General features: G+C 36.7%; 1 protein-coding gene across 1 annotated transcript in view; it reads left to right on the forward strand.

Moving 5' to 3' along the window:
- Positions 1–27615, forward strand: part of RIN3 (Ras and Rab interactor 3) — a 156018-nt gene that overhangs the window by 19619 nt on the left and 108784 nt on the right.

Here is a 27615-nt window from a genome sequence, read left to right on the forward strand (position 1 = left end):
ATTATTTCTTTCTCTAGGGATGGATAGCATTTTCACCTTGAGCTCTTCGGAATTGTCTTGGATCGTTGTAAAATACAGACATTTTCATACAGGGCATTCAAGCACTGCCTTAATCCACAGGCTTCATTGGACCTCATCAATTTTAGCCTGCAGGATGAGAGAACTTATCCCTCTAGAGTAATATATTCCTATTGCTAATATGCCATGGGGCTTCACAACCCCATGCTTCTGAACAAGAAACCTGGACCTTAAAGATTTTGAGAATGGAAATGGGCTAGCCAAAGTGTGGTCTCCAGGTTTTCAGAATTTAAAAACAGTGGCTCCAGCTAACTTCATGTTAGGGCAGATTATTTCTTATGCTTTTGCTGATCATGATCTGTTTCTTTTGCGTGAGATCAGTTGGGATAACAACCTCGTGTAGGAGAAAGGGTTCTAGATTCAGGGAGAAAGTCAGTCAGTCAAGAAATTTAATTTCTCTAGTCCCAACTCTTTTCTTTTTCTTTTCTTTTCTTTTTGTCCTGTTCATCAGATCATGACTGCCTTTCCAGAACTCTGTTTATATCTATAAAATGATTTTCATATTTATAAAATGACATCTCAAGTCCCTTCCCACTCTTATTACTGTTGTTCAGTTGTTTTTCAATCATGTCTGATACTTTGTGATTCCATTTGGAGTTTTATTGACAAAAATGCTATTTCCCTCTCCAACTTATTTTACATTTGAGGAAACTGAGGCAAATTAGGGTTAAGAGTCCAGGATGACACAGCTAGTAAGTATCTGAAGATATATTTGAATCAGGAAGACTCATTTTTTAACTCCATTTAGGCTCGTTTCTATTTTTGAATGTGAAACTATTATTATAAGCAACTGTATAAGTTGTGCTTTGCAAAAAAGATGGCTGATCTCTCTGAGCTAGTATTCCTATTTCATTGAAATTTCCTGTCCAGTCCCTAATGTTTTTTTCTTTTTTCTTTTCTTTTTTTTTCTTTTTTTTAATAATAATTTTTTATTTACAGAACCCATGCCAGGGTAATTTTTTACAACATTATTCCTTGCATTCACTTCTGTTCCGATTTTTCCCCTCCCCTAGATGGCAAGCAGTCCTATATATGTTAAATATATTGCAGTATATCCTAGATACAATATATGTATGCAGAACCAAACAGTTCTCTTGTTGCACAGGAAGAATTGGATTCAGAAGATAAAAATAACCCGGGAAGAAAAACAAAAATGCAAATAATTTACATTAATTTCCCAGTGTTCTTTTTTTGGGTGTAGCTGCTTCTGTCCACCACCTAATGTTTTTTTCTATCTAGTTTGCCACCTAACTAATTCTTTCTTTATCTAATGGTCTACAATAATACATTTCAGTCATCCCTAATTCCTTTCTAGTTCTGATATTTTATGTCAGGCAACTAAAAGTGCTAGACCTGGAATCGGGAAGAACTGAGTTCAAATGTGACCATGGTCACTTACCTGGTGACTTAGGTCTCACTTAACCTCTTTCTACCTCAGTTTTCTCATCTATAGAATGAATATAATAACAGTACTCAGGATTATTGTGAAGATTAAATGAGATGGTACTTTGCAAACCTAATAAAGACCATATAAATTCTAGTTGTATGACCCTGGGCAAGTTGCTCAACCCTCATCCTCAGTTTCCTTATCTGTAAAATGAGCTGGTGAAGGAAATGGCAATCCACTCTATTATCTTTGCCAAGAAAACCCCAAATCAGAGTCATGAAGAGTTACACATAACTGAAATGCCTGAATAATGAATAATTATTAACTCTTATGTTTTAGGGTATTTTTTTTTTAATTCTTATGTTTTAAAGCCCTTTCTAAAACTCTAACATACTGGGACTCTTGTCAAGCCTTTCAAATACTAGTACCTGCCAAACAGATATTGGATACATTCATCTGTTTTTTTGTTCTTTTCTGCAGCAGCCATTAAATCCTGTTAGATCTTTGGCTGTGACTGAGCTCCAGGAAAACTTTTGTCCTGAGATGGCTGCTGTTTTATTTCCCTTTTCCCTGGCTTAATCAGGCTTGTTCATAGCCTGAGATCACCTCCTGTTACGTGAGGGTCATATGGTTAACATGAGGTTTCCAAAGGAGTGTGGAACAAGCCCCACAGTTCCTCATGTTGTCTCTCCTTTGGGTGAAAGTTCCATCATGATGTAAATGTCTTCCCCTTAATGGAACAGACCCTGAACCTACCATCCACAGCCAGTATCTTGGCTCAAATTAGTCCCCCAGATTAGCCAATGTAGAGAGGGGACTGGAGAGGGGATTTTCATTGCAGGGTTTTCCAGAAGGACAAGGAACTATTGCTTTGTGTACCAGGAGGCATTGGAATAATGTCCAAATAGCTCCAGAGATTGCTTTTGCTCATATCATAAAAGAACTTTAGAGAACACCTAAGTCTATCACTCTTGTTCTATAGATGAAAAATCTGCAGTCTAAAGGGGCATACAATAAGTTAATGGCAATGTAAGGACACTGATCAACCCAGAAGTTTTTCCACAAGCCATGGATGTGGGTACCTAACATATCTGAGACAAGTTAAATTGGCCCAAGATATCCATCCAATCCACCTCAGCATGAAAAACAATGTGGGATAGGGAAATTCAATTGAAGAGAAAGGAATGTGTCATAATATGAGTTCTTCCAGTTGAGTCCCAGTTCTTCTAATGGTTCCCTAGAGAAATTAGGTACCCCTTGAAGAGGACCTCAGTTTCCTCATCTGCAAAGTTTGGGCTTGGTTATTTCTAACAACCAGGGAAAATGCTCAGAGTCAGGGAGTGTTTGGTTTGAGGAATAGTAAAAAGAGGCAGCTAGAGGCACAGTGGATAGAGAACTGGGCTTGGAATCAAAAAGATCTGAAGCTCAAATCCATCCTCAGCCACTTATTAGCTGTGTTTCTGGGCAAGTCACTTAACCTTTTTTTTTGCCTCAGTTCTTCATCTGTCAAATGAGCTGAAAAAGGAAATGATAAACTGGTCTAATATCTGCCAAGAAAGCCCAAATGAGGTTACCAAGAGTCATTCACAACTAAAATAAGTGGATCATGGAATATATAAGGAGATTAATGTATAAGAGTAAGAACGAAGTAGAGAGCACAGTTGATGAAAGACTTTAAAAGCCAAACAACTAAACAGATTTTATATTTGATCCTGGAAGTAATAGGGAGCCATTATAGTTCATTGAGTAGGAGAATGATGTGGTCCCGACTTAAACTTTAGGAAGATCAATTTGACAGCTGGGTAGAGGATGTGAGAAAGTGTTTCCCTACATCACAACTAAATCTTACTTCTCTTTGTTCTACCCATTGTTCCTCCTACTGCCCTTTTAGGGGGCCAGTAAATGACTCTAATCCTTAATCCTTCTTGCTTCAGACAATCCTTCAGGTACTTGAATTGCCTGTTTCTCCCCACCCCCACCCTCCCATCTACTTCTAATCACTTAAACCCATTGAATCTCAGCTTTCTCAACTGAAAAACAAAAAAAGGAAAAATAATACTTTTATTATTTCTTTCACATGATTATTGTGAGATACAAAAAGGATAATGTATATGTGTAAAGCAATATGTACTCATGAATTATTGCTATTTTTTTTATTATTGTTATAAGGCCCTTTTAAACATATTTCCCTATTTGTCATGTTGTACAAGAAAAATCAAACCAAAAGGGAAAAAAAAAAACCATGAGAAAGAAACAACAAAAAGTTGAAAATGTTATGCTTTAATCCATATTAAGTCTCCATAGTTCTCTCTCTGGATGTGGATAGCACTTTCCTTCACAAGTCTAATGGAATTGCCTTGAATGACCACATTGTTGGAAAGAGCCAAGTCCCTCACAGTTGATCATCATATAATCTTGTTGTTACTGTGTATAATATTCTTCTGATTCTGCTCACTTCACTCAGCATTTGTTCATATAAATCCAGATCTCTCTGAAATCATCCTGCTCATCATTTCTTATAGAACAATAATATTCCATTACATTAATATACCACAACTTATTCAACAAAGGACAAATAAGTTTATGGTTTGCCTTTGAAATCTTCAGTGTTTAGCCTTTTCTTAACCTTTTCCTGCCTCAGCTGTATCTCCTGACTTCCCCTCCCATTGCACAAGCCTCAAAAATGTTCTTCCCTACCTTCCTCCAATCTATCCAAATTTGCCCCATAAGTGCACTGAGATGTAAGGGACTTGAAATAGTTCAGAGTTGCTCCTTAGAGGATTGGCATTGTCCTGTATCTAAATCAACAGAAAGAAAAAAATGTGCGAATGGTAAAATTTCAGACATTGGTTAATAGGTAAAATCATATCAGGTGCTAGTGGTGTGAGAATTGGGGTAGAGAATCCCCTCTGGTCAATGTAGGTCCAATGTGAAAGAATTCACGAACCCAAAAGTCTGAGGGAAAAGGAAATTTTATTGGCACTGAGAAGCCAGTTTTGCTAGGAAGACAAACTCCTCAGGGGCAAGGTCCTGTCAGAGAAATAACAAGGGTTAACACTGAGAAGAGGGTATCTTCACAGTAGGCAGGAGTCCTGGCAGGCAGCTGTGCCAACAAGAGAGGTCCCTTGGCAAAGCAAATTCTTATTTCAGGATTCTGCGGAGATCCGGGGTTCAGAATTGTCTTTTATAGCAGTCTGAGGCTAGGGCTTCTATTCAAAATTGAATGAGAATCTCTCAATATTGTCAATTCCCCCAAACCTAGATTTAGAGTTGAAAAGAGAGTATTTCTCTTGGAGTTTTAAGCCACTCAATAGGAATATCAGGCCCAGATCTCCAACTGAATGAGACCCTTTAACTGGGAGTTTGAGCTCCTGGGAGTAGTCCCAGGCTAATCTTCAACTCAATAGAGGGTGCGACTGCATCTCTGACCTGAAACCCCAATCCTTCTTCTTTTCTAGACTAAAGGGGGTGCAGTTTCAGAGTTCACCCCTGTCAATCTGAGAAATAAAGAAAGCAGACAAAGCAAGGATACTCCTTCAATCATTCTTCAGTTACCCTTTCACTCCACAACTTTCCCCATCTGGGTTTTAATATATATTGGGTCAGCATAAGAAATTATGTGGTACTACTAAGCATGAATTTTTTTTTTAAATAAAAAGATCTATGTGTACAAAAATATTTATAGCAACTCTTTTCTCAGGGCAAAGAATTAGAAACTAAGGGATGGCCCATCAATTGGGGAATGGATAAATAATTTGTGGTATGTGATTTTGATGAAATATTATTGTTCTATGGGTAATAATGAGTACGGTGCTCTCAGACAAATCTGTAAAGTCCTCCATGAATTCAACCAAAGTGAAATGTATTGTGTACAAAGTAGTTGCAATGTTGTGAGATGACCAGCTATGAATAACTGCTATCCTCATCAATTATGGTGATCCACAACTATTTTGAAGAACTTATAATAAAAAATGCTATCCATATTCAGAGAAAGAACTGATTGTGTGTGAATATAGATTGAAGCATACTTTTTAAAAATTTTATTTTTCTTAAGGGTTTTTTTTTTTGGGGGGGGAAGATCTATATATTTTTTCACAACATGAATTTTATGGAAATGTTTTGCATAACCACTTCACATGTGTCTTCTTAAAAGGGGATGGGAAGCAGCGAGGTGGCTCAGTTGGTAGAGCACCAGCCCTGAAGTCAGTAGGACCTGAGTTCAAATCTGGGCTCAGACACTTAACACTTCTAGCTGTGTGACCCTGGGCAAGTCACTTAACCCCAATTGCCTCAGCAAAAAAAAAAGGGGGGGGATGGGAGTTTTTGAGGAGGGAGAGAATCTGGCACTCAAAAATTTAAAAACAAATATTTAAAAAATGTTTTATATGTAACTAGGAAAATAAAAATATTAAATATATATATGAAAAGAAATGACGTGGGAATTTTGCAGAAGTTTTGCCAAAGCTGCTGATGACAGAAGGCCAACAGATGATATAGAAAAAGTTTAAAAACTCGAAAATGCATAAAATATATGTATAGTATTATATAATATCAACTCAGATTTTACAATCAATAAGATTGTAAAATACCCCTATAAATACCCCATAAAAGGAAAAGAAAAAATTCAGACTTCTTCTCTAGTATAAGAGAGAACTCAAAAATTTTTACGCAGATTCTCCAGATCTTGTAGGCACTGTACCTTTTACCCTTGTGATGTGGAAGGGATTACTGTACTTTGTAGGCATCTACTCCTATTCAACTTAGAGATTGTCCTTGATAATCATGGAGAGATTTTTTTTAAAGAAAATCTACTGCCCTAGTAATCTTTCTTTTAGAGGTGGGTGGGAAGGAGGTGGGGCGTAGGCTAATAGATAAGATAAATTGATATTTGACATTTAGATTTATTATCTATAAAGTCTTTGATTTTCACATGACACTGTTACCACCAAGCAAAGGAAAATGTGGTCACAAGTGTTAGGCAGATTGTAGAGTCATACTAGGGAGTATTCATTGGTGACTCAGTGGATGGAACCTGAGGTGTGGGGAGTTGTAAGACTGACTTGAGTTTACTGAAGTATTTCAGCCAGGCATTGATCTCTGGTACTATTTTCTTATTATCTTAATAAAATAAAAGCCCTGTGGGCTGATCAAACATCAGCTTGACCAATGGTTTAGAAGGCAAGAATGAAATCATAAGGTGGAACTCTAAAATGAGGTAGTCAGACTAGACAGTCTTTAAAGTCAGTTCCAATTCGCAATCGTAGGATCCATTATTTCTCTTAAAAAAAAAAAAAAAAAGTTTTGCTGATGCACTTTTCAAAGATTTCATCTCCACCCTCTAATATAATCCTCCTTTGCAACAAGTAATATCTTATTTTTGATATCTATTATATGATTGTGTATTTTTTTTAAGAGCAAGACTTCTTTAAAGTCCATTTATCTTTTGACTAAATGTGGATAGTCATTCCCTACTCTGACTTCACAGCATTTCTAAGAGACAGGGAAACTGAGGTTCATAGAGGGAAAGTGACTTTTTCCAATGGAAGTCCCAATGGGACTTAAAGAGTTTTGAGCTCCTAACTCAGTGTTTTTTTCCATGAACCATTCATGGAAATTTGAATTAAAGGACAAAAGTGTAATGTAATTCAATTGAAATCTAATACACTTGGTGGTGGAGGTCTGGGGGGAAAAGGTACCCAATGACATTTTATTTTATTTTATTTTATTTAATAATAACTTTATATTGACAGAATCCATGCCAGGGTAATTTTTTACAACATTATCCCTTGCACTCGCTTCTGTTTCGATGTTTCCCCTCCTTCCCTCCACACCGGCAAGCAGTCCTATATATGTTACATATGTTGCAGTATATCCTAGATACAATATATGATAAATAACGAGATTATAAATAAATTAGAGGAACATAGGATAGTTTATCTCTCAGACTTGTGGAGGAGAAAGAAATTTGTGACCAAAGATGAACTAGAGACCATTACTGATCACAAAATAGAAAATTTTGATTATATCAAATTAAAAAGCCTTTGTACAAACAGAACAAATGCAAACAAGATTAGTAGGGAAGCAACAAACTGGGAAAACATCTTTACAATTAAAGGTTCTGATAAAGGCCTCATTTCCAAAATATATAGAGAACTGACTCAAATTTATAAAAACTCAAGCCATTCTCCAATTGATAAATTGTCTAAGGATATGAACGGACAATTTTCAGATGATGAAATTGAAATTATTACCACTCACATGAAAGAGTGTTCCAAATCACTATTGATCAGAGAAATGCAAATTAAGACAACTCTGAGATATCACTACACACCTGTCAGAGTGGCTAAGATGACAGGAAAAAATAATGATGAATGTTGGAGGGGATGCGGGAAAACGGGACACTGATGCATTGTTGGTGGAGTTGTGAACGAATCCAACCATTCTGGAGAGCAATCTGGAATTATGCCCAAAAAGTTATCAAACTGTGCATACCCTTTGATCCAGCAGTGTTTCTATTGGGCTTATACCCCAAAGAGATACTAACAAAGGGAAAGGGACCTGTATGTGCCAAAATGTTTGTAGTGGCTAGAAACTGGAAAATGAATGGATGCCCATCAATTGGAGAATGGTTGGGTAAATTGTGGTATATGAATGTTATGGAATATTATTGCTCTGTAAGGAATGACCAGCAGGATGAATACAGAGAGGCTTGGAGAGAACTACATGGACTGATGCTAAGTGAGATGAGCAGAACCAGGAGATCATTATACACTTCGACAACGATATTGTATGAGGATGTATTCTGATGGAAGTGGATTTTTATGACAAAGAGACCTAACTGAGTTTCAATGGATAAACGATGGACAGAAACAGCTACACCCAAAGAAGGAACACTGGGAAACGAATGTGAACTATTTGCATTTTTGACTTTCTTCCCGAGTTATTTTTACCTTCTGAATCCAATTCTCCCTGTGCAACAGGAGAACTGTTCGGTTCTGCAAATATGTATTGTATCTAGGATATACTGCAACATATTTAACATATATAGGGCTGCTTGCCATCTTGGGGGGGGGGTGGAGGGAGGGAGGGGAAAAAACAAAACATAAGCGAGTGCAAGGGATAATGTTGTAAAAAATTACCCTGGCATGGATTCTGTCAATACAAAGTTATTATTAAATAAAATAAAATTTAAATTAAAAAAAAAAAAGATACAATATATGTTTGCAGAACCAAACAGTTCTCTGTTGCACAGGGAAAATTGGATTCAGAAGGTAAAAATAACTCGGGAAGAAAATCAAAAATGCAAATAGTTCATATTCGTTTCCCATTGTTCTTTCTTTGGGTGTAGCTGTTTCTGTCCATCATTTATCCATTGAAACTCAGTTAGGTCTCTTTGTCAAAGAAATCCACTTCCATCAGAATACATCCTCATACAATATCGTTGTCAAAGTGTATAGTGATCTCCTGGTTCTGCTCATTTCACTTAGCATCAGTTCATGTAGGTCTCTCCAAGCCTCTCTGTATTCATCCTGCTGGTCATTCCTTACAGAGCAATAATATTCCATAACATTCATATACCACAATTTACCCAGCCATTCTCCAATTGATGGGCATCCATTCATTTTCCAGTTTCTAGCCACTACAAACAGGGTGCCACAAACATTTTGGCACAAACAGGTCCCTTTCCCTTCTTTAGTATCTCTTTGGGGTATAAGCCCCAATGACATTTCATTGACTTGAATTTGGCTTTCTCTCTTCTGAGGAAGAAAAATGTCCTCTGAATTATAACATACACACACATACTTATTTTCTCTTTTCTTTGTCTTTTCTATTTTTAACCCTTTTCCCATATCACACCACCCTCTTGCCCAATACAATATGAGGTGAAGGAACAATTTTGCTTATTTCTCAGCCCTTTTCCTGCACAGACAAAAATTAAAAGATTAGTTTTGGATCAATGAGGCTGGGGAGAGGAAAGGAGGGCTATGTGAATCTCAGAATGCAGTTAATAAACTAGAAGTGGACAATATATTAATGGGATTATAACTCAAGGGGGAGCCTGAGGAAAACATAAATCTTAATATTGAATTAATGTCATTCAATTCAATTAAAAACATTCTGTACAAAAACCAATTCTATTTTGTGTCCTGCTTTCTAGAGCCCCCATGCCAGAGTGATTCAAATAAACCATCCTAGCGGAGAAGTGATGAGGCGAGACTCCTGAGGAGGGTGGAAATATGGAGTCTGTTTATTCCCACTTCTTTCCCCTTTTTATACCCTAATACCTTTATGTAACCAAAACAACACTGGGCATGTGCTAAGTATAAAATGCGCATGTGGGACCACATAAACAACTTGCTATTGTATATAATTTCCCATCTGGTATCACTCTTCCACCTGCTATCATTCTGCTTCAATCTCAACACAGGTTGTCACCATCCCCTGACTTTTCAGGAAGGCCAAGAGACCTTAGAGAGATGGGGAGCCCAACCAGACATTGTTAGTAGGTTCCTTTTGGGCTGAAGGGTCTTATATCTCATCCAGAGTTTTTCCACCATTTGTGACCCTCTACAATTCTAAGCACTTGGAATACAAGGGCAGATACAAAACACCCTGATCTCAAGGAGGCTTATAATCTTTTTTTTTTTTAATTTTCAATAGTATTTTATTTTTCCAAATACATGTAAAGATAGTTCGACATTCATTTTTGTAAGACATTGTGTTCCAAATTTTTCCTCCTCTCTCCCTTATCCCCACCAAGTTTTAACTTATATGCAATTTTTAAAAACATTGTCATTTTTGTCATGTTGTGCAAAAAAAAGAAAAAAAAACAGACCAAAAAGGGAAAAAATATGAGAAAGAAAAAACCAAATAACAACTACAAAAAAAAGATGAAAATACCATGCTTCAATCCATATTCAGTCTCCATAGTTCTCTGTCTGGATGCATGCAATTGACTTTTTCCATCACACTTCTAACGGAACTGCCTTGAATGACCACATTATTGAGAAGAGCCAAGTCTATCACAATTATCATCACATAATCTTGTTACTATATACAATGTTCTCTTGATTTTGCTCGCATCACTCAGCATCATTTCATATAAATCTTTCCAAGCTTTTCTGAAATCATCCTCCTGATCATTTCTTATAGAACAATAATATTCCATTACATTTATATACCATAACTTATTCAACCATTCCCCAAAACATTCAATTTCTAGTTCCTTGCCACTACAAAACAAACAAAATTTTTGCACATATGAGTTCCTTTTCATCTTTTATGATTTCTTTGGATACAGATCCAGTAATGAGATTGGTGGATCAAAGAATATGCACAATTTGATAGGAACTTAAACTCTTTAAGAAAAAATTATTTTGAAGTTAACAAACACAAAATAAAATGAACATTTCTTTCATTTAAAAAAAAAAGCTTTTTATTTGCAAAGCATATTCGTGGGTAATTTTTCAACATTGACCCTTGCAAAACCTTCTATTCCAAATTTCCCCTCCTTTCCCCACCCTAATCCCTGGATGGCAGGTAATCCAATACATGTTAGATATGTTAAATCCAATATATGTATACATATTTATACAGTTATCTTGCTGCACAAGAAAAATCGGATCAAGAAAGAAAACAAAAATGCAAGAATACAACAAAAAGGGTGAAAATGCTATATTGTGGTCCACACTCAGTTTCCACAAACTGGGTGTAGATGGATCTCTCCATCACTGAACAATTGGAACTGGTTTGAATATTGTCATTTTTTTAATATATAATTTTTTTACATTATAGCTTTTTATTTATAAGATATATGCATGGATAATTTTTCAGCATTGACAATTGCAAAACCTTTTGTTCCAATCTTTCCCTCCTCCTCCCCCACCCCCCTTACCCCAGATGGCAGGTTGACCAATACATGTTAAATATATTAATGCATAAGTTAAATAGAATATATGTATACATGTCCAAACAGTTATTTTGTTGTACAAAAAGAATCAGACTTTGAAATAGTATACAATTAGTCTGTGAAGGAAATCAAAAATGCAGGTGGACAAAAATAGAGGGATTGGGAATTCTATGTAGTCATTCTTAGTCATCTCCCAGAGTTCTTTCGCTGGGAGTAGCTGGTTCATTTCATTACTGCTCTATTGAATTGATTGGTTCATCTCATTGTTGAAGAGGGCCATGTCCATCAAAATTGATCATCATATAATATTGTTGTTGAAGTATATAATGATCTTCTGGTCCTGCCCATTTCACTCAGCATCAGTTCATGTAAGTCTCTCCAGGCTTTTCTGAAATCCTCCTGCTGGTCATTTCTTACCAAACAATAATATTCCATAATATTCATATACCACAATTTATTCAGCCATTCTCCAATTTATGGGCATCCATTCAATTTCCACTTTCTGGCCACTACAAAGAGACCTGTCACAAACATTCTTGCACATACAAGTCCCTTTCCCTTCTTTAAAATTTCTTTGGATATAAGCCCAGTAGTAACACTGCTGGTGAATCATCTCATTGTTGAAGAGGTCCATATCCATCAGAATTGATCATCTTATAGTCTTGTTGTTGCCATGTATAATGATCTCCTGGTCCTGCTCATTTCACTCAGCATCAGTTCATAAGTCTCTCCAGGCCTCTCTGAAATCATCCCGCTGGTTGTTTCTTACAGAACAATAACATTCCATAATATTCATATACCACAATTTATTCAGCCATTCTCCAATTGATGGGCATCCACTCAGTTTCCTGTTTCTTGCCACTACCAAAAGGGCTGCCACAAACATTTTTGCACATGTGGGTCCCTTTCCTCCCTTTAAGAGCTCTTTGGGATATAAGCCTAGAGTAACACTGCTGGGTCAAAGGGTATGCTTAGTTTGATAACTTTTTGAGCATAGTTCCAAATTGCTCTCCAGAATGGTTGGATGCATTCACAATTGCACCAATAATATATTAGTGTCCCAGTTTTCTCACATCTTCTCCAACATTCATCATTATCTTTTCCTGTCATTTTAACCAATCTGAGAGGTGTGTAGTGATTATCTCAGAGTTGTCTTAATTTGCATTTCTCTGATCAATAGTGATTTGGAGCACTTTTTCATATGATTACAAATAGTTTCAATTTCTTCATCTGAAAATTGTAATAACAATATCAATATAGTGCTTACTATGTGTCAGACAACTTACTAAATGCCTGATGATTATTATCTTATTTAATCCTCATGACAACCAACCCTGGGAAGTAGGTGCTGTTATTATCCTCATTTCATAAATGAGCCAATCAGTAAGATTTGGATTCACATCCCACTTCTGATGTGAAAGAACTGTGTGATTTTTGGGCAAATCACCTCTCAGTGAGTGCCCCAGGAATCTCTCAAAGACTTTAAATTGCAGAATAACTGCTGGAAGGGAAATTGGTAGAGGGGAAATTCCTTGAAAGCTACTTGTATCAATGAAATCATGAGTCTAATCCCCAAAAAAAAATTAATGGAAAGAATATTGTACTGAGAGCAAAGACAAAAATGTCCTGATTCTATCGATCTGGCCCTATGACCATAGGCAGACCTATAGGTCCCCTTTCATAATGTAAGTTCTCTTGAGGACAGGTGTGGATTTTTCTTTGCATCTACATTGACTAGCACAATACTTGACACTTAGTAGGTACCTAATAAATGTTAAATGTTTGGTTCATTTCTCTACCTCCCTGGGCTGCCATGAGGGAAGTACTTTGTAAAGTACTGTAGAATTGTGAGCTTATTATAATTACTGTTACCCAAAGATACAAATAGAGAAGAATATAAGGTAATTTAAGAGAAACGGACAGCTGGCACTTGACAGTGGTCAAGTGGATAGAGTGTCATACTGGAGTCAGGAAGTCTCTTCTTCCTGTGTTCAAATCTGGTCTCAGACATTTACTAGCTATGTGAGCCTGGGAAAGTCACTTAATCCTGTTTGCCTCAGCTTCCTCATCTGTAAAATGAACTAGGAAAGGAAATGGAAAACCACTCCAGTGTCTTTGCCAAGAAAAGAGTCAAGACACCATTGAAAAAGGCTGAACAACAATAAGAGAAATGAAATTTTAGAATATGAAGGTAGCTCTCCAGAATTTATTCAAGGAACAGGTTCCATAAAAGGAAGAACAAGATTAAGAGGGCAGTAAATGGGGCACTGAATTGGCATTTGATAAAATCTAGATTAAAATCCTGCCTTAGATGCTCAGCTATGGGGGGTCTCAGTAAGTCATTCAACCTGCATCGGTTTACTCATCTGTAAAATGAAGGGATTGGATGCAGTGGCTCTTAAGGTCTTTCCAATTCAAAATCAGTCGATATTTATTAAGCATCTGCTATGTGCCAGGCACTGTTCTAAGCACTAAATTTATGATCTTTGAGATATAATGAAGTTGTTCTCATCAAGAAGTCTATTACACATTGGACCAGATGGCCAGGGGAGTGTATTTCCTTTCCTTGACAGTTTCTGTTCAGATAGGCGAGATAACCATCTGTTTGTAGTAACCTGGTTCAGTTGGACTTTGAAGCTGGGCTGATCTCTTTAAGTCTTTAAGTCTCTAATAAATTAGGTTATTTTAAAAGGCACTGGTGTATATAATAAGTACAATAGGGAAGGGGTGTGCTGGTAAATTTTTAATAATCATTTTTCCAGGGGGGAAAAAGATGCATTAAAGTTTAATATATATCATTAACCCTTTCTTAAATTGGGCAATTAGATGACCAAGTAGACAGAAATCTGGGTCAGGAAAACCTGAGTTCAAATCCATTCCCAGATATTTACTAGCTGTGTGATCCTGGGCAAGACATTTAATTCTGTGTGCCTCAGTTTCCTTATCTGTCAAATGAACTGGAGAGGGAAATAACAAACCATTCTATTATCTTTGCCAAGAAAATCCCAGATAGAGTTGTGAAGAGTTGGATATGCCCGAAAATGACTGAATAACCATTCTGTTTCCCAAGTCTGTATAGTTTTAGAGAGGTCAAGGAACTTTTCCAGGACTAGACAAAAATAAGCCCTCAAGAAGCAAGACCTGGAGGACCTGAGTTCAAATCTGACCTCAAATATTTAACAGCTGTATGACCCTGGGGAAGAAGGAGGAGGAGAAAGAGGAAGAGGAAGAGGAAGGAGAAAGAGAAGAGGAGGAAGAAGAGAAAAGGGAAGAAGAGAAGAAAGAGATAGGAAAAAAGAAAGGAAAGAGAAGGGAAGGGGAAAGATTTCAAAGTGTGGTTCAAAACCTTGGCCTGCTCCTTCCTAGCCATATGGCCTTGATCAAGTCTGGGGCTCGGTTTTCCTCACGTGGAAAATAAGAGATTGAAATTACATGATCTCGAGCATCAAACCAAGTATTTATGGATCATGAGAAATGTGTAAATGTATATTATGTTAATAGAAATGAAACTTGAATAAGGGCTAATTGCTATTTTCAGTCCTTAATGATCTGAGTTCTATATCTTTTAGATCCAATCTCAGGATGAACTGTCAATGCAGTATGTAAGGAAGCAATACTGTACAGTGGAAAGAGTCCTGAATTTAAAATCAGAGGACCTAAGTTCAAATCTTTCCTTTGCCACTTAGCTGAGAAAGTCATTTGTAAAATGAGGGAATTGGATTATGTTTGAATCTTCTCTCTGCTTCTTACTAGTCAGGCAACCCTGGACAAGCTGCTCTTTGAATGTCAGCTTTCCCATTTGTAAAATGGTGATAATATTAGCTAATACCTATTTCACTGAGGGAGTTATGTGGATGAAATGAGTTATATATATATAATGCTTCACAAACCTTTAAGTGCTATATAAAACCTACTATCATTATTTTTATTTTTATTGTCACTAAAAGGGTTGTCATAATTAAATGTCAAGTATATAAGGCACTTGATAAATCTTTCAGTTTTGTGTACATATCAATCTTTGCTATTATAATTAGTATGAGCCAGTAGGTACCCTAGGAGATGGCACTGGGGTACAGATAAGAGGGTAAAAGGATGTCAGACTCAAATTTCATCTGTTTCAAAGGGTTATCTCTGATTTGCACAGCCCCCAGGAAAGAGGAAGGAAATTCTTCAACTTTTCCAGCATGTGATCCTCTCTGTTTCCAAGTACTGTATTTAGGTTGATAGTTTTAAAATCACATTTCAATAATATTTTAAAGCTTACAAAATATTTTTTTTCATAATAGCCTTATAGTTAAGTAATATAATTGTATATTTTGGCAAACAGAGAAACTGAGGTTTTGACAGGTTTAAATAGTCAAGCAGTTACTCATTTGTTCAGTCATGTCTGACTTTATGACCCCATTTCATGTTTTCTAGCAAACATATTGAAATAGCTTGCCATTTCCAGCTCATTTTACACATGAGGAACTGAAGCAAATAGGGTTTTAAGTGAATGGTCCAGGATCATACAGCTTATAAGTGTCTGAGCTCAGATTTGAACTCACATCCTCCTGACTCTGCACTTTATCCACAGTACCACCTTGCTGCCCCAGATAATCATTACTTGAGTCAAATTTTAACCCAGCTCCCTTGATTCTAATTTCCACTACATCATCTACATTTCTAATAGATTAGTATTATTAATAGAAAATATCTTATATGTAATGGGCTAAATACTCCTTTGTGAACCAGCCTGGGGAATACAAGCACTATTTAAAGTATTTTCTCTGGGAAAATCTGTTCCTCATTACAACCAGCTGACTTAGAGACAAACTTCTGCAACGTATCCCCAGAGCTGTAATTAACACAGGGCAGCATGGTCTTTATCCCAAGGCAGTGACAGCTGGGTGGGCAAGCTTTACTGGATCCTCCACTGGTCTGGCGTCTACAAGCACAAGTTGTCTCACCTTTGCCTGTTCCATGGGCATCCATACTCCCTCAGATACCATCACCATCACACTCATTTCCCCAAGGCTCCCACTCTCCCCAACCACTGCAAACTATTTTATTGTACATTACCACCACAGCTGTCACTGAGTTGAATTTTTTTTAGCTCTGTAGGGACCTACCTTGTAGGATCAGTGATGATGGTGATGTATCTTGATCCTCATTCTTCTCCTCTACTCCCCAAGTTAATTCTCCCTGGATGTCAGAATTTCTAAACATAATTCTTCAAAATCCATTCTTGTAGCTTTATTAACCATGTAACCCTGTGCAAGTAATTAGCCATATTTGACTCAATTTCCTAATAGAATTCCTCAACATTGTAAAATTATGAATTTATAATCATTTTTACCAAAAGCCACATAAATAGAGAAGAGAAATGGGCAATTGAATGGCCCGTAGACAGAATGTCAGAACTGGAGTCAGGAAGATTCATCTCCTTGAGTTCAAATCAGGACTGAGCTATATGGGAATTTGTTTTACTTGATTTTGTATATTTGTTCAAAAAGTTGTTATTTTTTTTTCCAGGAAGTGGGGATAGGATGGGATAGAGAGATATGGAAAGAAAATAAATGCTTGTTTAAAGGAAGAAAAAAATTCCTGTCATTTACAGAACACTGTGCTTAAGCCAGGGTGAGACACAGTTCAGATAAAACACAAACCTTGCCCACATAAAGTTTAAAATCTATTGAGAAATGATACAAATTCATATAAACTACCTTACACAGTATCATTAGGAAGATACAAAATAAAATATTACCATAAATGTAACAAGCTCCTGACTGATCAGGGGGATCAGGGGAAAGACTTCATTTCTTCAGCAAGACACTCCATCTTCCCAGTTGTGGGCATTTTCACTTGTTCTTCCCATATCTAAAATTCTCTACCTTCTCTCCATATCTGGCTTGCCATCGTAGATACAATTATCTTGTTGAGTGTATAGCCTTTAGTAGTTTAAGCATACCATAGTGCAGTGCAGCACTATGGGAAAAATACTGGACATGGCATCTCAAGCCCTAATTCTATTCCCAGTTTTATAATCTTGGACAAGTCATTTCAGTAATGTGAGCCTTAGTTTTCTCATCTGTAAGATGGGTATAATGATACCTTCCCTGCTGGATTCTTAGGAAGATAAAATGAGGTATGAAAATGCTTTTATAAATAATGAAGTTGTGGAGAGAGCACCAGCCCTGAAGTCAAGAGGACCTGAGTTCAAATTTGACCTCAGACACTTAATACTTCCTGGCTGTGTGGCCCTAGGCAAGTCACTTAACTCCAACTGCCCCAGCAAATAAATGAACAAACAAAAAAATGAATAGATAGATAGATAGATAGATAGATAGATAGATAGATAGATAGATAGATAGATAGATAGATAGATAGATGGATAGATAAGGTATACTAAAAATGCAAACAAGAGGTCAAGTTGGCATTCTGGCTAAATTAGCATCATCCAGCAGTCTTCTCAGCCTGATCACCTGAGCAAACTAATCAAGTCAAGTTTCTGAACCTGCAGAGTAGATGACCAGACCTTATATGTCAATAATTATTACTGGAATGGTGAAGAGAGAGGAGGAATTTCTTCTCAATATTTATTTGGGGGTAAAAGGGAAGGAGAATGAGAAAGGCTAAAGTAGTAGGAAATAGCTGAGGAAGAGAAAGGACAAATTCCTTCAGTTTGCCATTGGAATTCATAAGGTCTTTTCCTAGGAAAAGGGGAAATTCTAACCTTTCTGCTGTCCAGCCATATTGTGAGTAAAATAGGCTTTTGTAAACTGGCCTAGGAATTTAATCACCCTTTATAACATTGTTTCTATAGGGAAGTTTATTTCTCCATATCTGTAGAACTTGGCTGCCCTTTTTGTCCCACTAACTTTCCTTCCTGGCTGTCTTTCCTTCCACACCCTTATCTTCTCTGACCTCAATCAATCAACAACAATTTCTGGAGTTCTTGCTATGTTGTTCAGCTTAGCTAAATAGAGCTCCCCTAAAGTTTTGGTGCACTAAGAAATTAGAAAATTAAAACTGCATAAGACTTTTGGGACATCCCATATAGTCTGGTGGGAGACATAATGAAGCACCAACAAGACATGCTCCTTGTCTCCCAAATTCCTTCAATTTAGTTATCTTGTCCACATCACAAGTGTCTGCAATATGGAAAATCCATGTAAAATTTTTTGATCCTCCCTTAGTACCAGAAAAGAGATCTGAATTTTTTTTCTTTTTCTCTTATAGGATGCTTACAATACCTTATTGTAAAATTTGGGTTAAACATTTGATTATAGGCTCTGTGTCATCTATGGCTTCCTCAAAACTCTCCCCTCCAAATTCTCATTTAATTTCTTATGCTCACCCTCAACATATGGAAACCTTCATGGGGAATGTTCTGATGTGAATGGGATAATAGTAGTTGGAAAGCCAACATAAGGAAGGATAAAAGACATCTAAGCTGGCTTCTGAGTTTGGAAAATTTTGGTTCAAGACCTGCTGACCTTATGGATTGGCTATGTGATCCTTTGTCTCCTGGTACCTCAGACAACTCTAAGAACACAAATTGTCTAGCTGGTATAACTATATTGATAAAGTTTCTTAACTGTAAATTCTGTCACTTCACCAGTGAAATCACAGATCTGGTCCAACATAAATTTGAGTGTTAAACTGGTATGGTAGAGAAAGTATTGATGTCAATCCAGGCTTTGCCTGGATGTAGACTTCCCTACTTCTTAGAATCCTTATCTATTAATAGGAGAGAATTGGACCAGATTAGGAATCTTTAACCTGAGGTTCAAGAATTTGGTTTGTAAAATACTTTATTAACTATTTTAATAGAATTGATTTTCTTTTTGATCCTTATTTTAATTTTATGCATTTTAACATATTATTCTGGGAAGGAGTCCATAGGTTTCACTGAATTACCAAAGGTGTCCATGACACACAAATAAGTGTAAGAATCTTTGTACTAAAGTATCTTTTATTATGTTTCTGTTGTGCCTGACTCTTTGTAACTCCATTTGTTGTTGTTTTTTTTTTCTTGACTTCAGTGGTTTACAAATTCCTTCTCTAGTTTAGTATATATATATATAAACCTTTTTATTTTCAAAACATATGCATAGGTTATTTTCAACATTAATCTTTGTAAAATCTTGTCTTCCAATTTTTTTCCCTTCCTTCCCCCATCCCTTCCCCTAAATGGCAAGTAATACAATATATGTTAAATATGTGCAATTCTTTTATACATATTTCCACAATTATCATGCTGAACAAGAAAAATCAGATCAAAAAGGAACAAAATGAGAAAGAAAACAAAATGCAAGCAAACAACAATTTTAAAAAGTGAAAATACTATATTGTCATCCATAATCAGCTCCCACAATCCTCTCTCTGAGTAGCTATCTTCATCACAAAACCCTTGGAATTAGTCTGAATCATCTCATTGTTGAAAAGAACAACATCCATCACAGTTGACCATCACATGAACTTCTTGTTGCTGTGTACAATTTTCTCCTGGTTCTGCTCATTTCACGTAGCATTAGTTCATGTAAGTCTCTCCAGGTCTTTCTGAAATCATCCTGCTGATCATATCTTAAAGAATAATAATATTCCTTTACAGTTACCATAGCTTATTCAGCCATTCTCCAACTGATGGGTATCTACTCAGTTTCCACAAACTCAAGTCTTCTTGACTCTGGGCCCTGTACTCTATCCACTGTGCCGCCTAGCTGCTTATGGAAAGAATCTCTTAAAGTCCCTTCCAACTCTTAACATTCAGTGAGTCTATGATTTCAAGTTCTGTGGAAGTTCAGAATGTAAACTTCTTGAGGGCAGAAATTATTTTCATGTCATTTTGACTGTGCTATAAACAAAATAGGCACTTGTTAGATGTTTATTGAATTGAGCTAAAACAAAGTATCATAGGAAACCATTATAGCCAGGCAATTTTCTGAAGGAGGTAGTATTTAAGACAGGGATAAGGAACATCCAGCTCACCAGCTATACAAGGCTCACAAAATCATTTGATCTGGCCCTGCCAAGCCAATCACAGGCAATCATGAACTGAAAGCTAGATTCACCAATATCCCACAGCTTTTTCAGTTTTCAAGTTTCATAATTTTGTATGGACCACAAATGATGTTATAAATATTCAAAAGGCCCTTGGCAGAAAAAAAAAAAAAAAAAAAAAAAACTTTTCCCACTCCTGACTTAAGAGAAGGACTTGATAGATTGGTAAAGCAGAGAAAGAAAGCTTCCAGATATATAGAGCATTGGATCTGGAGTGAAGCAGCTCTGAGTTCAAATCCAGCCTTAGATATTTACTAGCTGTGTAACTGCACAAATCATTTAGCACTGTTTGCCTTAATCCACTGGAGAAGGAAATGGCAAACCTCTCTTGGTTATCTTTGCCAGGAAAACTATGGAAAGCATGGTCCACAGAGTCATGAAGTGTCAGACATGTCTATAGAACAAACAAAAAGTACAGATACTTGAATGAGTAGGATATTTTTGTCATACTTGATGATAGCTAAAGAAAATAATTTCTTTTAAACCAATATGTATTAGGAATCCTCTACATTCTAAACTCTGAGTATTTAGCATAATAAAGCAAAATCCAAACAGTCCCTGCTTATAAGGAGTTTATATTCTGTTGGAGTAAGGCAATAGATATATAGGTACATAAATATAAAAAACATACAAGGTAATTACAAAGTAATTTTGTGATGAGGAAAATGTAGACAAGATCTCTTGTAGGATGTGGCACTTGAGCTGACCCTTGACTTCTGAAAGGTACTAATTAGGGGCTTTAAGTATCAGAAGCTCCTCACTTCTGATAAGTTTTGCCAGTATACAGGTGACAGAAGGTACTTGGTGTACAGGAATCGGCAAGTAGGTCAGTGTTGGATAAACAGGTTAAAGCTGAATGATGAAAGTCTTTAAATGCTGTATAAAGGACAAGTGCTGCATAAAGGATAATAGAGTCTATATTTTATTATAAGAGCAATGCAAGTCAAAGAAGCTTCTGGAGTTGAGGAATAATATTCAAACCTGTGCTTAAGTTATATCAATTTAGCAGCTATATGGAGGATGGATTGAAGAAGGGAATGGATACTGGGGGTTATAATAATCTTCTCAAAGATGATAAGGATCTGAAATAGATAAGGTAGGAGAAATATTGAAGAGATAGAATTAATATGATTTGACAATCGATTGAATACAGAAGAAGAGGATGACTCCAAGGTTGTAAACTTATGACAATTTTGTTATTTTTCAGTCATGTCCAACTCTTTGTGATCAGATATTTACTAGCTGTGTGACGCCGGACAAATCATTTAATCTTGTTTGCCTCAGTTTTCTCATCTGTAAAATGAATAGAAGATCCACTCCATTATCTTTGCCAACAAATCCCCAAAGGGGGTCACAGAAAGTCAGCCATAATGAAAATGATTGAATGGCAAAATTATTGTCATTGCAGCACGAGAGGATGAAGTAAAAGAAGGTTATTTGTGGCTTTGATCAGAATAGGGGATGAGTACGGTATCCTCTTCTCTCTACCTTCAATCCTTTCTCCTGATTTCCCTGGACTTCTGTATTTGTCTATTTAGTAGTTCCCTATCTCAGGGTCTCATTAGGGTGCACATCTTTCTGGTCTTTTCTGAATTGGTTTCCAAGGGCCCTAATGTTGGCAGCCCAGAGCAAGATTTTTATGGATCCACTTATAGTTGGACTACTGCCTTTCTTTCCTTTGAAGCAGATTTAGCCATTGGCCTAGGTCCCATCACTCCCAAGTTGCCAGGTCATTTAACTTTTTCCACACATCATCTTCCATCCTATTCCACTCAAGAAACTGGGCTTTCCTTCTTTTTCATGAAGTTTAACAAGAGACCTGGGACTAGGGTACCACAAATATATATGTTTTAATAATGGAAGATGCCAATCTGATCATTTCTTCTGAGATCTGATTAGAAAATCCTCCATGGACTAATCCTCACAATATGGAAGAAAATGAGAGTCTGGGATTTACACTTTGAGGCCCAAAGGGTAGGGTTTCCTGAGTCACTTTCCATAATGAAGTGATTTGGGATCCCTTTCTCCCCCACATGCCTCCACTCTAGCCTAATTCTGCAAACCTTATGAAGTTATACTTCCTGCATGAAACTATTGTTTCATTACTTGTGAGCGGAAGGGAAAATTGTCCTGAAACTATTATTGTTTCCAGGGGAGCCTCTGTGAGAAGAGGCTCATTATTTTGTGGCAGGCAGGCTGCTCATTAACAAAGATTGCCACTGCTAATGAAAGTTGCCAGTGTGTACCCAGCAAATCTCTGTGATGGCCAAGATCAGAGTTTAAATAGAAAGGAAAGTTGTGGCTTTTATTCCTTTATTCAACAATCTTTTTTGTGCCCTTGCCACTTGCAAGAATATGTTGAAGGTACTGATGGAAAGTTGAAAATATTACTGAGATGACATCTTTGGAGAGTTATAAAATCTACAGGGTGATAACTTTTTGTGAAATGTGTACATTTCATAATATAGAAAAAATGCATTTTACATAGACTTGTTTTTTCTAAAGTGAGTAGCTATACAAATCTATTCTAAATAATCATAGTTTTTCTCAAGAAATCTCTGTAGTAACGAGTCTTGGTGCAACTGTCATGATGCCATATATAAATAGGAGCTCACCATCTATAGGGAATGACATCAATTATGATGCTATATGGCTGTGAATCATGGAACACACAATCTCAGGAGAATGGTGGTGGTGGTGGGAATATATATATTCCCCCCCCCCACCACATATATATATATACCCCTAAGGAGAAATGGAAACCCATGTATGATGAGAACAGGGACAGCATATTCCCAACAGTGACTCATCTATAAAAATAGTCACTATGGACACATATGTCCAAAAAATGAAATCACTCATAGTGTAAGACTAAGGATAGATAGAGGGACAGAGTTTTTCCTTGGCCATTTGTAAAGTTTAAAACAACTCAAATAATATTCTCAAGCACATTGGGCAGGTATAACCTCTAGAGAAGAATCATAGAAGGGACACAAACAAGAATCACACAGTTTCCTCCTCTATAAAATGGGTCTACTTATCTTATTCATTTGTTGGTAAAAGCCAAAAGAATTTGACACATGTGAAAAGTATTTTCCAGTTTTCTGAGTTTTATGTCCATACCATAGAATTGATCTATATTTACCAAAGATTCTCAAAATGTGGCCCAGGGATCCCTGAGTATTCTCTAAATCCTTTTCAGACATTCTGTGTGGTCAAAACTGTTTCTTTTTATACTTCAGTTTTGTTGATGAGTTTTGTTTTCACATTAAACACATTTACAGATTACTCCTACTTCTCAAGAGGTCTCATATAACAAAGCAAAATGGTTAAGTAAAACTAACAATACAATGACCCTGTCCAAAAGTTTATATAAAATTTCACAGCTGTAGAATCCCCTACCTCTTTACTGATTTTCTTAGGGAAAGAAAATCACTATCCATTCATTTTTCACATAGGGATAGATATGGAGAGAGAGGAGGAAAAATTGTAACAATTAAGCAAAAAAAAAAAATTCTTCCAATGGTTTTATGTTTCTTTGTGTGTGTATGTATGTTTCATTCTATACCCTAAGCTCATCATCTCTCTATAATGGATACTGTTTCATCACTAGTCTTCCTAATATTTATTGGTATTAGGGGCAGCTAGTTGGTGTAGTGGTTAGAACAACAGCCCTGAAGTCAGGAGGACCTGAGTTCAAATGTGACTTCAGACACTTAACACATCCTAGCTGTGTGACCTTAGGCAAGTCACTTAGCCCCAATTGCTGTGTGTGTGTGTGTGTGTGTGTATGTGTATGATGAGGTGTGTGAATTGAGGGTTGAGGGATCCTCTGACAGCAATGGGATCCCCTTTGGCCGGTTTCAGGTTTTGGGAAAGAATTTGCAAATCCCAATAAATAAAGGTTCGAGGTTTGTGGCAAGCATGGGTTTATTTATACTAAGGAAACAGCTTTCTTAGTGGGCAAGATCCTATTAGGACTATTGCAAAGATGGGCTTACACTGAGAAAGACCCAATGGGATAAGTGCAGAAGAGTATTAGCAAAGATTCAGTTTCAGAGTTGTCTTTTATTAGCCTTTTGAGGTTTTAAGCTAAGGAGATTTTTCAATTCAATAGAAGATAGTGACTATACCCCAGGCCAAGATCTCCAATTAACTGAGATTACTTATCTGGGAGTTTCCCTTATGGATTGTGGCCTCTCAGAGATCTGGAGGGTTTGAGAGTCTAGAGCATCTTTCCCCCAAAGGCTCCTTTCCAATCCTTCCCCCAAAGATTAAAGGGGTACAGTTTACATCATATATATATACATACACATTGGTATTAGTATTAATAGGAAACATGACTTAGAAGGAACACTGGATTTAAAGACAGAATCACCTACATTCAAATAACACTTCCTAGCTAGGTGATCATGAGTCAGTCATTTTGTATCTCTAAATCAACCTCAGTTTCCTCATCTGTAAAATGAGAATAATACTTATAATTAACTACCTCCCAAGACTGTTGTAAAGCTAAATGAGAAAACGTTTGTAAAGTGCTTTGTAAATTTTAAAGCATGATAGGCATTTGAACTAGTTATTACTACTACTAAATATATTAAGTTAAATTAATATGTTTAATAGTAGTAATAACTAGTTCAAATGCCTATCATGCTTTAAAAATTTTAATTAAATATATTAATTGTGTTGTAATGGAAATTTATGTGTAACTTTATCTACATCTATACTTACACCTATACCAATTTCTATGCACATACAAACATAACTATGGTATATTTGGACTCAGAAGATCTAGTTATCTTTCTCTCTTTTTTTTTTAGAGACCTTTTAGATCCTTTTCAGAGGACCTTTAGGGAGTAAGGCAGGTCACTTACCTGCTCTCAGCCTCCAGTTTTCTCTCTACAAAATGGGTTTACTAGTACTCTATCTACCTATCTTATGGGTTTGCGGTAAGGGCCAATGAGCTTGATACATGTGAAAAATGCTTTCCAGTTAGTTATCTGAGTTTTGTGTCTATAAGTTATTTCTTGCCTTTCCCACAGGGAAAAGTAGCCCAGCTTATAGGAGAAACTAAGAATACTTCTTAGGAAATGAAGTGGATGCCCCGAAGTTATAAACAACCACATCAGCTTAGTCTTGGACTCCTTCTCAGCTTAGTTTTGGACTCTGCCTTTCCATTTATCTCCTATTTCCTGTGGAGTTTGAAGTTCAGATATTCATGTATAGTTCCCACCTCGTCAAGCATGTGTCTCTGTGGTCAACTTGGATGAGAAGCTATGCCATACTGCGTCAACACATTATCATCCATCCAATTAACACATTGTTATCCTTCCATTGGTCCAGGTAGATGAGGAAGGGCTACCTCCATCACTTGAACCAGACAAGAAAACCTATGATAACACTATGTAGGCACGCTTAGTAGAATCACAGTGATATAGAATCCAGTTCTAATCTGTAATTTTTCAGAGGAGACGTGAGAGGCCCCTAAAAGAAAAATGCTTTGTTCAAGGTCATATAGGTAGCAGAACTAGAACTATAACCTAGGTCTCCTGACTTCCAACCTAGTGTTCTTTATGTTGTTCAATACTGTTTCCATTGCTATTCCTTCCCATAATATTTTCAGAGAACTGAAGATACATTTGGAGAAAGAATAGAATCATACTTTCTGACACTGATTTCTTTTGTCATAAAAGAAAAGCTACTCTCAGTCCTGACAGGGCAGCTTAAGCAAAAAACCTGAGAGATTAGGTCACTTGGCACAGATTCAGTTCCAAGGGTATAAAAATACAGGTTAATCCCAGGCTGCTGGGCAATGGCCCCCATGCCCTATGGGGGAGTGAGTTTCCCTAGAGTAGAATTGAAACAAGATAAACATCAAGTCTTTCCAGGATGGGAGCACTTGTTTTTAAGTTTCTAAGGAAGTAAGGAAACTACTTGTGTACAAAACATTGTTAATACAATGACTAAACCAGCTTCTCAGAGGAGGCTATTGTAATTAAAAAGGTGGCAAAGTAGGAAAAGATCCAGAAAACTTGGACTTCAATTTTCACAGGTCCTTGCTGTGTGACTTTATACAAATAAGGCCTCCTTTTCCTTATTTACAAAATGTGAATAATAATGAGATTGAGGTAGACACATCAAATGATGGGGTTTGGTAGCAATTGACAGGTAAAGAATTCACCAAGTCTCTCTCCTTTGCCAAAAGGTAGGTTTATTTACAAACAAAACCAAGAGGTAAAATAGACACTGAATGGAAAATATGAAATAGATTTGGGAGAGCATATACTTAGCAAGGAAAGGGGTTTTAACAATTAACAATGAAAAATACGAGTTCCCTAGTAGAATTCAGAGTTAAACAGGAGAAAGGGAATACACCATGAGGTGCAAGCATGCCATTGACTGGCAGACTAAATCCATAGAGTTTAGCACTCTAAAAGAATTAGTTAACTCCAAAGAGAAAGACACCATAAGGCAGACTGGGCTAACCCAAAAAGGTTAGCTTGGGCCATGGACAGATTGATAGGGTAATTTTAACTTCCAGGTTTGACATCATAATTTGCCTTTCTGGTTAGGTACAATAAAGTGGAGTTTGAGACCTCCACAGGGGTGAGACTGGAAGACTGAGCTGGAACCCATAGATACCCTTCCATGCTTGCCTCAGAGAACATTATAATCTTATTATTTTAGGCTTTCTCTGACAACTCCACCTAGTTGCCCAGGACCTCTTCATCCACTCTACTACTTAGCTGTATTCTATGTCCTAAGGTCATTTATAACAGTATCATTTTGTAGTATTAGGATTCAGCAAGGGCCTAAGGGAAGGAGAGAAGGGTGAAAAGTGGCAACTTATTAAAATTGAGGCTAAGTCACATCATCTAGAATCTTTCTTTTTCTACTTGCCTCTATTTGTGGAGAGCTGTGGACCCCTGCGACATTGGTTCATCTACCACTGCATATAAATAAGGACATACAGGACCTCATGTTTGCCTGGCTCTGTCCATGACATCTTGTGCTGGAGAAACAAAGATAAAAATGAAACATGTGAATTTTGCTAGAGAATTTAGGAATAAAAGACATTCACTGCTACAGAAAAACATTGAGAACTTGGGAATGATATTTCTTATCATTTTTTTTTAAAATTTATCTCTAGTTCTCCTTTGGTATGTCTGTCTATGCAATGATAATTTCCTTTTGT

The sequence above is a fragment of the Antechinus flavipes genome, chromosome 2, assembly GCF_016432865.1.
Source record: "Antechinus flavipes isolate AdamAnt ecotype Samford, QLD, Australia chromosome 2, AdamAnt_v2, whole genome shotgun sequence".
NCBI classification, from domain to species: Eukaryota; Metazoa; Chordata; class Mammalia; order Dasyuromorphia; family Dasyuridae; genus Antechinus; species Antechinus flavipes.